Below are 14,726 nucleotides of genomic sequence, written 5' to 3' on the forward strand. Positions count from 1 at the left end.
GTTTCCGCGTAAAAGTCATGGCACAAGTCTTAGAAGTAGAGAACTTGAAGCCATGATCGGTGGGCCGAGAAGAGGGAGAGAAAAACGAAACAGAAGGAAAAGGAAAAGTTTTACACCAAAATTCGAGAGGACAGCAGCATGAGCACAAGGCTACAAAAGTACAGGACTGTCCCAAGGAGCATCACACTCCGGCAGCCGGCCACTGTGCCCACCTCACGGCATCAACGAGCTGAACGGGGAGAGGGTCACAGTGAGAAAAAGGTCACTGTTGACAGACATTCTAACGGTTCTGTTAACGTTTCCTCCCACTTCCAGCGACATCACAGAAGCCCATAGTTTACCCAATCACATAAATTGTGATTGGGTAGAGCCCACCAATACACCGCATGACTAGGAAGGAGGGATTGCCTCCTGTATTACATTGCCTGGTAGTAGTAAAAATGTGATTATGTGCATTTGGGGGAAGACTGCTTCCGCTTTAAACATCCAACTGAGAACAGGTTGCCTTACAGTCTGGTCAGTACTACACTGCCGACCTTTCCAGCTGGTAGAGGTCGGCAGCCTACCAGAGTTTAGTTTATCTAACCAGATTAGACAACCGTGAAGGTCTCCACATGGATACTATCCCCTTTGCCTAACAGTTCTGTATACCTCAAACTTGTTTGTTTGAGATTGTCAACAGCGACTAACTCTAGAAAGAAAAAAAAATAAGACTGCGTTTATAGCATTTATATTACTACACTTAGTCCTTAATTTTATACAGTATTTTTTTATATTATTCAATAGGGTTAAGAGCTTACTGCCATTAGTTATAATATTACAATGAGAACAATTGATTGAGAATAACTAGAATAACAGAAAATAATAACAGAATAGCAATAGAGTAATAATAGTAATAGAATAATAATACAATAGCAATAGAATAATAATAGAGAATAACAAAGTTAGGGCGGTACCGAAGCAGAAAGTTAGGGCGGTACCGAAGCGAATTTTGGTTGTGGGAGATTCCCATGTGAGGTATTTAGACAGAACGTTTTGTGCCAGAGATAGGGGGAACAGATTAAGGGTTTGCTATCCGGGAGCTGGAATTGGTGATATTGTTGAAAACATGAATGATATTATGACGGGAAATGGGAACAAACCCATTATTTGTATTAGTGCAGGGGGTAATGATGTTGGACGAGTTAGGAGTGAGGAACTAATACAGAGATTTAGGACAGCCATTGAATTAGTTAGGAGCAAGGGAGGAATCCCGATCATATGTGGCATTCTTCCAAGAAAGGGAGTGGGAAATGAATGGATGTCGAGGGCACTTGGTGTCAATTGCAGGCTGAAAAGATATTGTAAATCAAATGCAATATCTTTCATAGACAACTGGGAACGCTTCTATGGAAGAAATGAAATGTATGCTCGTGATGGGGTGCATCTATCGAAAATGGTTGTTGCTGTTGCGAACTCGTTGGAACCAGTGGTTAGAGGTGTTAGTTTGGGTTTAAACTGTAAGTAGATAGTGGTATGGGAATTGATTTGGAGGAAGGAGGTAATAAAAGTATGTGTTCGTGGGAGAAAAGAATTGGCAAAATGATCAGGGAAAGAAAAGGGCCTCAAAATAACAATTCACTTAGGATATATTACACTAACAGTAGAAGTCTAAGAAATAAAATTAATGAATTAAATGCTCTTGCCTGCACAGAAAAAAATAGATATTATTGCACTTACCGAAACGTGGATGAACGTAGAAAATAGAGAACTATTAGCTGAATATCAGATAAATGGATTTAAACTATTTCACACAGATAGATATATTAGACGAGGAGGGGGGAGTAGCCATATATGTTAGGGACAATTTGAAATGTAGTCTCAAAGAGGGAATCAAAACTGAGCCACACAAACTATTTGGATAGAATTAAACGAAAAAGCAAATAATATTATAATAGGAGTTATATATAGGCCACCAAATTTAGACAATGGAAGCAAAGCATCTATGGAATGAAATATCTAGAGCATCTAGATCTAACAGTATTTATGTCGTGGGTGACTTTAATTTTAGTGGAATAAACTGGGTGAACAAAACGGGGAATAGTGAAGCAGAAGATTTTCTAGAATTAATTGACGAATGCTTTCTTACGCAACACATTAAGGAACCAACGCGGGAAAATAATATTTTAGATTTAGTGTTAACTAACAGGGAAACACAAATTAATGACATCGAAATAGGGAGTGAGCTAGGGAACAGTGATCACAAAGTAATCAGATTTAGCATAGAATGGAATAGACCTGTAGGAGAAAATTCTGTTAAAGTGCCAGATTTTCGAAAAACTGATTTTAATAGCCTAAGAAATTTTTTGGGTCAAATAGATTGGAAACTCTTGGGTATGGGGTGTGGGCTGGTCTTAGAGCGAGACATGAACCCAGCGATAGGTGACGTAAAAGTGGATTTCGATGTGGATTTAATATATAACTTATTTAAGAATATTCTAAACAAAGCACAGGAACGTAGTACACCATACAAATTGAATAGGTCGAATACTAATGACCCAAAGTGGATAACAAATAATTTAAAGAACCTTATAGGTAAAAAGAGCTTGGTACAAAAGGATTAAGAATGGGAAGTCAGGTTAGAACAGGAATTCATACAACTGGTTAGAAATGTTAAAAAAGAGATTAGGAAAGCAAAAAGAAACTATGAAGTTCGCATAGCAGAGCAAGCAAAGTCAAATCCTAAAGGGTATTTTTAGTTATATCGAACTAAGACTCGGGAAAGGATAGGTCCATTAAAATCCGAGACAGGTCAAATAGCGGATAATGACAAGGAGACGAGTAGCATTTTTAACAAATATTTTATATCTGTATTTACTAAAGAAGAACTTAACAATATGCCTTCAGCCGAACAAGTCTATGTGGGTGAGGATGAGGACAGGTTGACTAGTTTAGCAGTTACCAGGGAGGATGTAATTAAACAATTAGAAAAACTAAAACCAAACAAATCCCCAGGGCCGGATGAAGTGTTTGCCAGGGTGCTTAAAGAATGCAAAGAGGAGCTTTCCGAGCCACTGTCTACCATATTTAATAAATCAATAGTCAGGCAGAGTGCCAGAGTCATGGAAGGTAGTTAATGTGGTACCAATTTTTAAGAAAGGAGATAGATCACTTGCGTCAAACTATCGGCCAATTAGCCTAACGTCTATTGTGGGAAAGATACTTGAATCAATAATTGCAAATACAATTCGTCTCCATCTTGAAAAACATAAATTAATAAATGAGTCGCAACATGGTTTTACAAATGGCCGTTCATGTTCAACTATGCTGGAATAAAAAGTTAGCAAATTTGTTAAAGTAGTTGATAGTGGTAAGGATTGTGATGTTGTGTACCTTGACTTTAGCAAAGCTTTTGATACAGTGCCACATGAAAGACTAATTAAAAAAATAGAAGCTCATGGTATTGGTGCTATATCAACTTGGATTAGGGCATGGCTATTCCAAAGGAAACAGAGTTAGTATAAATGGGGTTAAGTCAGAGTGGGATAATGTTGTTAGTGGAGTACCTCAGGGCTCTGTCCTGGGCCCTCTGTTGTTTTTAATATATATAAATGATTTAGATTCAGGTTTGAGTAGCAACATTTGCAAATTTGCCGATGATACGAAAATCGGTAGGGAAATTAATTCGGAGTAGGACTCACTATCACTTCAAGTTGATCTAGATAGGGTTTTACATAAGAACATAAGAACAAAGGTAACTGCAGAAGGCCTATTGGCCCATACGAGGCAGCTCCTATTCTATAACCACCCAATCCCACTCATATACTTGTCCAACCCGTGCTTGAAACAATCGAGGGACCCCACCTCCACAATGTTACGCGGCAATTGGTTCCACAAATCAACAACCCTGTTACTGAACCAGTATTTACCCAAGTCTTTCCTAAATCTAAACTTATCCAATTTATACCCATTGTTTCGTGTTCTGTCCTGTGTTGATACTTTTAATACCCTATTAATATCCCCCCGGTTATGTCCATTCATCCACTTGTAAACCTCTATCATGTCACCCCTAACTCTTCGCCTTTCCAGTGAATGCAACTTAAGCTTTGTTAATCTTTCTTCATATGAAAGATTTCTAATTTGGGGCTTTCTAATCTAAGTTTTGAAATGGTCAAATGATTGGCAAATGCAGTTTAATGCTGATAAATGTAAAGTTCTGAGGCTAGGTAATGATGATAGAGTTACAAGATACAAGCTAGATGGTGTTGAGATTGCGAAAGGGATCTGGGAGTTATGATTAGTAAGAATTTAAAACAAAAAGATCAATGCATGAATGTTCATAATAAGGCGAATAGGACACTGGGATTTATTAATCGAAGCGTTAGTAACAAGACACCTGGTGTGGTTCTTAAGCTATATCTTGCTCTGGTTAGGCCCCATTTAGATTATGTAGTTCAGTTTTGGTCGCCGTATTATAGAATGGATATAAATTCACTTGAACGTGTCCAACGCAGGATAACCAAAATTAATTCCCCAAATTAGAAATCTTTCATATGAAGAAAGATTAACAAAGCTTAAGTTGCATTCACTGGAAAGGCGAAGAGTTAGGGGTGACATGATAGAGGTTTACAAGTGGATGAATGGACATAACAGGGGGGATATTAATAGGGTATTAAAAATATCAACACAAGACAGAACACGAAACAATGGGTATAAATTGGATAAGTTTAGATTTAGGAAAGACTTGGGTAAATACTGGTTCAGTAACAGGGTTGTTGATTTGTGGAACCAATTGCCGTGTAACGTGGTGGAGGTGGTGTCCCTCGATTGTTTCAAGCGCGGGTTGGACAAGTATATAAGTGGGATTGGGTGGTTATAGAATAGGAGCTGCCTCGTATGGGCCAATAGGCCTTCTGCAGTTACCTTTGTTCTTATGTTCTTAACTATTTAGCGTAGAAGCGAGGAGCCTCATAGATGACGCGACTCAGGTTGAAACAGGAGGAGTCGTGCCAAGTGACACCATCGTTATACTGGTTGTTTAACACCGCCAGACAGTCCTCGTTGCCTTCATCGTTGTCTGGCTGTGGTAGTCCTCGACTGGGGAAGACAAGTGGTACTCAATGCCATTAGCATTACCAGTCGACACCAATAGTTTTGTTTACGGTCAACAAACCAGTTCTCACCTGCCGGTGCTAGACCAGTTAGAGTAGGGAGAGGAAGTGCCAATACCTCGAGTTACGTTTGTTGCCGCTCGTCCAGATGTCGCTGATGTAGTCTGAAATTATACCATTTCATTACGTCCAAGTTTTTCACTCAAGGCCTAGTTAAACACCAAGAGCAGCTTGTCAACTTACGTGCAATCATGAACCTGGAAATTAACTCTTGCTTCCTGTTACTGTCAATACTGACGGCCTGGAAGCCGTTGCCAAGGCCAGAGCAGTAATAGGTTGCTTGCTCCCAGGTGTAGAGTCCACCAGAGTCGTGACACCATGAGAAGTGATACGCTCTGCCGTCCTCTACCTCGTCAACCTGACAAGTAGGAATATAAATTATGGAGGCTAATTTTAAGTACCATTTAACCTTAAAACTGCTATATGTTAGGATAATAAAACCTTACCAGGGGTTTAGCAACCATGGTTGCACCGAGATGAAGTTGGGTGGAAGGTAAAGGGAGGCAGCAGTGGAGATGTTTGTTGAGGCTGAGGAATGAAGACCTGAGTCTGGCTTGGTAGTTGTGGCTGAACAAACACAGGTTGTTGGGCTGGTAGTCGTGGGAAGGGTTACTGGGGTTGAGGAGGTTGGGTGGGGCCGCCTTCAGATACCGAGAGGTTTCCAGTTGAGGTAACGAATGGCCTGTCAACAGTGACTCCCAAGATGGCGGGAGCAGCGTCGTTCCTAATGAAGTATTGGGCGCAGGATGGCATCACTGCCGCCGCCATCACCAGAAATAATATGGTAATCATCTGTAATTAGAGTAGTATTCGTTAAAGAAATTCAGTAAACCCAAGTTATAGCAATGGTAGCTGAAGGGGGAGTTTAGCGAGGCCGATCAGTTTAAAACCGACAACTAACACGTTAAGAAGTTAACCATTTATAACTTCACTTTGGAAGTTCATACATTGACCGTTTTATTAGCTTTAGTGCATGCTACTTTAAATATAGTTAAGAAGATTTTAACCAAGGATTTGAGCATAGAGAAAACATTGACAGTAGCTATCCAATGTTTACAGTAATTACTCTACGGGTTAGTTTAAATCATGTTAGAGAGATACAGCTATTCCAGCGAGAAGTTTTCAGTGTAACTTTTGCACCATTGTCAGAGCAATAATCTATGTTATACACCCGACCTCGGGGGAGGGGGGGGGGGAAAGCACAGCCAAAACTATCTTGCCTCCAATGAGTCTGATCCCAACAGCTTGACAAGTATAAAATGCATGTTATGAAAATCAAATTTAAATTATTTCCCCTCTCCCCAGCCTCTCGCATTTCTAGGTTAATGTGTCTCATGTTAAGTCTTAACTACTATAGGCGAGGTTTGGTTCTCAGTCCGGGTATACGCTTGGTTGGTGTTATGATCTCAGCCTACAGGAGAAACGAGTCTCCCTCCTTGAGAGTTATTCAGCAAGCCTGACCTGATTAGAAGGTCTAGCAAATATTGAGGTGATAACCCATTAAAAATAGTATGGTGGATTCAATGAACAGTTTAAGATTATGGGCAGTGAAGAAGGAAACAGATAAATGACTGGTTAGAAGATGTGAACATTTTGCTGGAGGCGTGAGGCTCGCTTCTGGAGGGGCTTTGACCTCACTTGAGTGCCAGACATCGCAGGGGAAAGCTGCGCTCCGTTGAGCTCCCGCCAGAAGGGAACCCCTAGTGATATATCTCGAAGAGAAGAGAAGTGTGCAGACGTACCAGCTGTGGAACCGAGCTGGGAACGTTGTGGTCTCAAGTCCTGGTCGACGAAGTGTTTATTAAATCGCCCAGAGGCTTTATTGTGGGCCGTGGAAGCGCCGTGACCAGACGCCGTCAGAGGGAGAGCGCCCTCGACCAGTTAATCTGTGGTAAGCACGATATACGCCAGTTCATAGTGATTGCTTGTAGTTGGTCGTGTGCCCAGCGACAGTAGCGATGTTTATTTATAAGTTAGACATGTTTTAATAAGGCAGAAAGCCTGAAATAGGAGAGTGAAGAGGGAGGAACACGGAGCGACGTCCGTCCCCTCTGAGCTCTGACAGACGACTGAGGGAGCCCGGCTCCTGACGGAGGAAGACCCTCCCAGCGAGTGAGGACCGCCGCCAGGCGAGGTGGAGTATGGACCCGCCCAAAACGGGGGAGTACACTCTCACTGTATGTAGAGGACAGATAGAGGTTTGAGGCAAGCATATTGTGTGGTTATTTTTGTTTGTGTGTTAAAGGGGAACATTTTATTGGAGTGTCGATGGGTTGCAGGTTTGTCTTTGGGGAAGAAGTTGCTGAGAACTTCGAAGCCAGCATAGATGAAGTAATTGATGAGACTCCAAGGTAGTGAAGCAGAGGACCTCGAGCTGTGAGGAGAAGCAGTGAAGAGGAGTGTCACATGCTTCTGTAGAGGTGGTGAAGCACCATAGTTGCTCGAGGGAACTTCATGGTGTAGCAGCCAAGAGAGCTGTGGAGGAACCTAACAGAAGGGTGAAGCACCGTAGTTGCTCAAGGAAACTTCATGATAGCAGCCTGAAGGAGCTGCAGAGGATCCTGGTAGTGAAGCCCGGAAGAACCTAAAGATATCAGGGTAGTGAACTTCCAGAGGTGGAAGGGAAGTTCTGGTGGATTACTTGTAGCGAGTTGATAGTGTTTGGTTGTCATTAGTGTGCAAGACGCAGTGAGAGGTGAGTGGTTGTTTGCATTCTTATGTCAAGGAGTGTTTTATTCTGAAGTTTAGAGTTGCAGTCGTAGGCTTGATTACCTACAGATGTATGTGTTTGAGGACTGATAGAGTGATCGATTGATCATTGTTGTGTATCAATGAACATTTATACTGATATATGTTATTGCATTCAAATGCTGATTTTCTATATATATATTATCTTGCTGATGGTGCAACAGTGTATGTAGACTTGATCAACTTGAGGTGGTTGATAGTATCAGGTGGTGAACCAGGAGATAGGATACCACTTGATAAGCTGATAATAGAGTTCTGATGATGTTGGAGTGCAACCTGATTGTAATATTATAGAGTATAGGATTCATTATTATTATATGTGTGTATGTATCGTGTATGTGCTTTGTCCAGTAAATGTATCCCAATTTGCTGGTGTTTGCCCTTGTCCTAGTGAGGCTTCCCAGGAGGTAGTAAAGAAGGAGAGAGAGAAAGAACCAAGAACCACTGCTGTGGACAGGGTAGAAGGTAATATTGATAAGTCAAAGGGGGATTGAGGAGATCATAACACCTAAGGAGAGAGTGGGGAGTCACAGCGGCTCGAGTGGGTGTGTGCACGTGACAACGAGGCTAAGTGTTGGAGCCGCATCCTCTAAATGTGTGACGTTGAGCCCCTCTCCAAGGGCCAGAAGCGCCTAGTGTGATCTCCTAGCGAGGTATAAGCACTCTACCGAGTTGTGGGTTGGGTTGTCCGCAAAGGAGGAGCCACGACGACAACACAACCAACCCACAGTCTATAATATTGGACAGGTTACTGTATATCAGGAACAGTGTCCTGTTAGTTTAATACACTCAAATGTTATTTGCATGAACTTTCTGTAGTGGGCAAAGCAACCGACCTTTCATAACCTTTAGGAAGCTTCAACTGATCTAGCTAGACTAATTCCATGCATATCACTTCCCAGTAACACGCTCATGTACACCTAACAGTGAATTATCATCACTAAATGCAGAGTGCCCATATTGTTTGGCCAGGAACATTTGCAGGTTTACAGATCATTTTGACTAGTGAAATGGTCCACTTTCAACCAAAGTAAGTAATTATCAATAGAAGGCACCAAACCGGGAAGGCTATGTAGCACCATCAAATGTGCAGGATAATCAGAGGGCGCTAAATATCACCAAGGATGCCAATACGAGAATAGAAACGCATAAGGCGAACAATATCAAAAGTATTCGAGTCACCAAGAATTCTATCGAGGTACAAGCGACCGCCCGGGACGGTCAGAAAACACGACACGCTCGTCCTGGAAGTCGGGACATTCAACAAGGATATGCACGCCCGTAAGAGGGACAATGCAATTTGGACAATAAGGAGCAGGGCGGCGCTCCGTTAAGTGACAGCGAGTTAAACGGGTATGGCCAATACATAACCTAGCCAGCGCCGTTACCCACCGCTGGTTACGGTGGGAGGAGGAAGGCCCCTGGGGACACACGACTCTTAAGAGTACGCAGATTGTTATTAATAACAGAAGACCAACAACTCTGCCAACGGCAAGGATGGAGGAATGAATAACTAGGTAAAAGTCAGAATAAATAATACCTTTACTAGAGATGGGACTAGTGCAGATAGCTTCCTTAGCTGCAGCATCCACACACTCATTTAAAGACACCAACATGGCTGGGAACCCAGCAAAACAATCTACTTAAATTTACTGGAGATAAAAAACAGCCAATGTTTAATCTCAATGACCACCGGGTGGACTGGATTAAAGGACCCTAAAGCCATGAGAGCACTACGAGAGTCAACTACCACCACAAAGGAGGATTGACACCGGAAAAGCAGGAGACAGCATAGAGAATAGCATAAAGTTCTGCTGTGAAGATGCTAGCCTCCGGAAGGTGACAAGTGTGGTCAGGAAAAAAAAAAAACAGTAGGCCACACTGTCAGCAGACTTAGACCAATCGGTGAAGATGGGAACGGAGTGGGAGCGAGAAGAAAATTGCTAGAGGAAGGGGAGTTTCAAAACTAAGGATGTGAGTGATGCTGCAAGGATTGCGCAAGATAACGAAGACTAGCGATCACGGCGATTCTGTAGAGACAAAGGCAGTGTCAGCGTACAAGCTGAGGGTAGGAGTTGAACGAGAAGCACCAGAGCTGAGGCACAACCCAGTATGGTGCAAAGGATCAAGACGGTGAAGAGTAGAAAGAGAAGCAGAAGAGTATGCAGGGCAACCATAATCGAGTTTAGACAGGACGAGAGAGGAATGCAAATAGAGGAGCGTGCGCCTATCCACGCCCCAAGATGTTTGAGACAAAAATCTTCAGTAGGTTAAGGGCCTTAGAGCATTTCACACTGAGTAAGAGTCATGGGGCGACCAAAACAAACGAGTGTCAACGAATAACCAAAAGCTTCGTGGAATCTTTGTACTCTAGGAGATGACCATGAAGTGACAGAGGGACGAAGAACGACCCGCTTGAGTAAGTCATGGCACAAGTTTTAGTAGTAGAAAACATGAAGCCATGATTGGTTGCCCAAGATGACACGGCATCAATTGCAAGTTGAAGCCACTGTTGAAGGAGAGGCGAATCATCATCTCGACAGCAAAGATCAAAGGTCAACATAAAGTGCGGAGAAGATGCAAGAAGAAAGGGAGGAAAGAAGACCATTGAGGGCAACCAGAAAAAAAATAAAAATTTCCAACACTTCCTTGGGGCACACCTTCATACTGCCGAAAGAGGCACAGAGTGGTACCAAGCCTGACTAAAGGTACGACGAGAGAGAAAGCTTTGAAGGAAGAGAGGGAGTTTACCACGAAGGACAGAAGAACGAAGTTGGGACCGAATATGGTATCTCCAAGTCGTGTCATAAGCCTTTTCTAGGTCAAAAAGGACAGCAACAACGGAGGTCTTCGCAGCAAAAGCAATACGAATATAGACCTCCAAGTTCACCAGGACATCAGTCGTGCTGCAGCACTTGCGAAAACCAAATTGAGAAGGAGGTGGTGGTGGTGGTTGTTGTTGTGTTTCAAGAACCACATCAGACGGACATTTACCATACGCTCAAAGAGCTTGCAAACAACTCTCGAGAGCAATAGGGCGAAAGTTCTTAGGGGATGTACCTAGAGACCCCGGTTTCCGAATAGGGAGTACAATGGCATCGAGCCAGTCCTCAGAGACTGACGACGATTCGTAGACCTAGTAATACAGACTCGGTAAATACTGAGACGTGCACGAAGGGAGATGGCGAAGCATTTCAATGAACGTCATCGGAGCCCGCTGCCGTAGATCGGCAGAGGGCCAGGGCAGACTGAAGTTTAGAAAGAGAAAAGATTATAGGGAAGGCAGAGATGAGTGTGTAAATCTAAAGGATAACATTCAAGAACAGGCTTACGAAGAAGGAAGGATTGAGAACCAGAGCTAACAAAAGTGGGAACCTAGTTCGGTCGCGACCTTCACTTGATCCGCTACAAGACTTCCATGGAGAACCGGGGAGACATCGGGAACGAACTTACCCGCAATCTTGCGGATCTTCTTTCAGATATGCGGCAGAGGAGTATCTGACGTAATGGTAGAAACAAAATTTCCAACTCTCCCGTTTAACTGTGTGGATGGTCCTACTTGCCACTGCACTTGCCTTCCGAAACAATAAATGAACCAGCTGTCTGCCGGTGCCGGTATTTCTTCCAGGCTGCACGCTTACAGCCCGAGTACAGTCCGTATTTCACCAAAGAACGCACTTCCGTGTCCCCCAGGAGGAAGAGCGAGGAATAGAGCTGAGGGCAGCGTTGACGCCACTGTCAAAAAAAAAAAAGAAAAAGGAGGGCGCAAGGAAGAGACAGAGGAGAGGTCAGAGAGAGTAACACGGAGGGTGAATAGGCACCAGTCAGCCTTGGCAAACTGCCACCTAGGGAAGGAGAGGAGAGGGTGGAAAGAGAAAAAAAAAGATAGGGAAATGATCACTTATAGAGGTCATCAAGAACCTGCCACGTGAAATAAGTAAAGGGACGACGAGCAGAGAGAAAGATCAAGACAGGAAAGTGTGCGAGTTTGAGAGTCCACACAAGTGGGCTCAGATTTCAGAAGAGATAGAGAAGAAACGAGGACGAACGGTTCGAGAAGACGGCCTTGGGTGTTTGTCAGAAAATCACCCCAGAGGGAATGTCGACAGTTGAAATCACCCAAAAGGAGCACCGGCAAGGAGTCCAGGAGGTGCTTAAGATTAGGAAGGGAAAGTGGAACATTTGGAGGGAGATAAATGGAACAGACTGTATATCACTTACCCCCACCCCCACCCCCCAAAAAAAAAAAAAAAAAAAAAAAACACGGGCAGCAGAACAATGGAGAGGTGACAGAAGTAGGGGGGGGGCGAAGGGAATATCAGAAGAGAGCAGTAGAGTTATGGGCCCCAGCAAGAGCAAGGGGGAGTGGGAGAGAAAGAAAGGAATAACCACGAAAGTGACCAGGACAAGCACCAAGCATTGGTTCCTGGAGACAAACACTAAGTGGTGAAAACTAATTAGAGCTCATGGAAGTTGGCATAAAATCCACGAATATTCCACCGAAAAATAGACATTATCAAAGAGAAAGGACAGTAACAGAACAAGAAAAATAAAGGTAAGGAAGAACAGTTTATTAAAGAATCTCAGGATTAGCAAAATCAGGGTTAGGGGGCCATAGGTAAACTTGGTAAGGAGAGAGGGAAGGGAGTGGGAGAACAGACCAGAGGTGGACTGACGGGGTCCGGAGGAGACAACCGAGAGGGGCAGGCAAGGACAGCTTAAGGATGGGGGGGGGGGGGGGGGCAGAAATCAGGTAGTGCACCTCAGCAAGGGCAGCAGCCGAGAGGGAATCGGGGGGGGGGGGGGGTGGAAGAAATCTGCACATCTGGGACAGGGGATCCGACCACCGAAATGGGAGGTGGGCGTAGTGACAGAGGGAGGGGGCGAGGAAGAGTGAAACTTCCTTACCCACTGGAGAGGAGCCAGGCTTACGTTTCTGACAGAGACAGGCGTTCCAGTAACAACGTACTGGGCGAGAGACTATGGTCTCGGCAGGAGAAAAGGAACGGGAGCGAACACGAGTGCTGGGAGGATGATGGCTATCAGCCTGGACAGACAAGTGGCACGGAGGGTCAAGAGATTTGGGGGAAGACAAAAGAGATATGGAGGACTGGTTAGGAAAGGGGGGGGGGGTGAACCCCAGATGGAGAACCAGGAGGGAGACCTTCCGAAACAGGAGGCAAAGGAATAGGGGAGGAGGTGGTCGGGTTTAAGGCCTGGAAACAATTTTGAGACCGAGGAAGACGGGAACGACGAGGAGGTAGAATGCAACACGCAAGCGTAGGATACGCCCGCGAAAGGGGCGAGACGACGAACTTGGCGTCTCGCTTCAGTAAAAGACAGACGATCACGGTGCTTCAAGTTGAGGATGATTTCCTCGAGTTTGTAGTGTATGCACGAGCATGAGAAGGTAGGGTGGGCCTCACCACAATTGAAGCAGCGAGCCTGGGGAGAAGTGCACTCTGACTTAGAATGACTATCGTCCCCACACATGGGGCATAAATACACAGTACTGGTGCATTTGAGCACACCGTGTCCGAACTTCCAACACTTATTGCAAAGTCTGGGAGAGGGAATGTACTCTTGAACGGAGCATCTGGCACCAACAAGAATAACAGAGGGCGGAAGGGGCCCCCCTACAAACAAAAGGTGATTTTTACAACTGTAATGGGCTGACGGCGACGACCACGAGGGGGTCTAATAAACGTGTCCACCTGGAGGACAGAATGGCCTTTGGCTTCGAGGATGCTTAATATCCTCTTGGCAATCTTTGAGGTCCCAAGCACCAGTTGCAACATGATGTTGGAGGAGAACTATGCCAACACTGGCTTTTAACCAAGCGTTTTTAAGAGACCCGAACAGGGGTCTCTCCAATGCAGGACAAAGCGGCTAAGCGAGTAGCAGCATCCCAAGAAGGAGCAGCGAAGACACACTTGCCACAACTGGAGTTAAAAGTAACGGAGGCATCTACTGAATCAACAAGGCGTTTATAGAGGAAGAAATCAGGAGGATTAGAATCCAGATGGTGGAGATCAAAGTATTTAGGCCACGTAGCAGGACCAAACAAGGCCTTGTAAGTATTATTACGGGAAGGGATCATGCGAGTGCGGCCGTGGCGGCGTCGAGAACCACCAAGAGACTGGGGGGGGGGGGGGATAAAAGGGGCAGTAGTCACAGCGAGAGGAAGCCGTGCCAGGGGGACGAGGTGGTCACCACTCAGGGTTGGGAACGCTACCCTACCGCAGAGGGAGGGAAGCAGAGCTGAGGGCAGAAGTCAGGGGGTCGGGGCCCCAATGCAGTGGGGCTACAGGGCTTGGGCTTCCAACAAGTTGGACTCTGGGGCTTGGTCGCCCACTCCACGAGTCGGAGAAGGTACAAGGGAAACATCTGCTATGAAAATGAGGGGGAAAAAAAATAAAAAAAAAAACTTTCATTCACGAATGTGCCCCACACCCACCATGGGTGTGGGGGCACATTCGATGGATGAACACCATCCACAATTAGAGGCAGGACACCCAACAAGAAGATATTGCCGATCTCGCCGCCGCCGCCGCCGCCCCCCCCCCCATTAAGGGTTGCGTCGTGAGTATACTCCCCATAAACGCCGCCGTAAGAACCTTGAGTCCGTCGAGAGCGGGTTCAGTGACGAAAGGAGGATTGACAATAAAAGGTTCCCCTCGCTCGCGACGTTGGGTACTACAGTTCTACGGGTGCAAGAGCATGCCTCCTCAAGCACCCGGGCGTCAAAAATAGAACTCCAAAGGAATATCCAAAACAAGCAAAAGGTCGGCAGGAAACGACAAGCAGATAGAAGAGGGGGGGTGGAGA

General features: G+C 44.8%; 1 long non-coding RNA gene across 1 annotated transcript in view; it reads right to left on the bottom strand.

The window, feature by feature from the left end:
* Window positions 1–5,053: 5,053 nt before the first annotated feature.
* Window positions 5,054–14,726, bottom strand: part of LOC138372418 (uncharacterized) — a 326,474-nt gene continuing 316,801 nt past the window's right edge. The window contains exon 5 of the long non-coding RNA XR_011230859.1: window positions 5,054–5,076. This is a non-coding gene — a long non-coding RNA (uncharacterized lncRNA). The remainder of the gene's footprint in view (window positions 5,077–14,726) is intronic.

The sequence above is a fragment of the Procambarus clarkii genome, chromosome 38 (assembly GCF_040958095.1).
Source record: "Procambarus clarkii isolate CNS0578487 chromosome 38, FALCON_Pclarkii_2.0, whole genome shotgun sequence".
Lineage (NCBI taxonomy): Eukaryota > Metazoa > Arthropoda > Malacostraca > Decapoda > Cambaridae > Procambarus > Procambarus clarkii.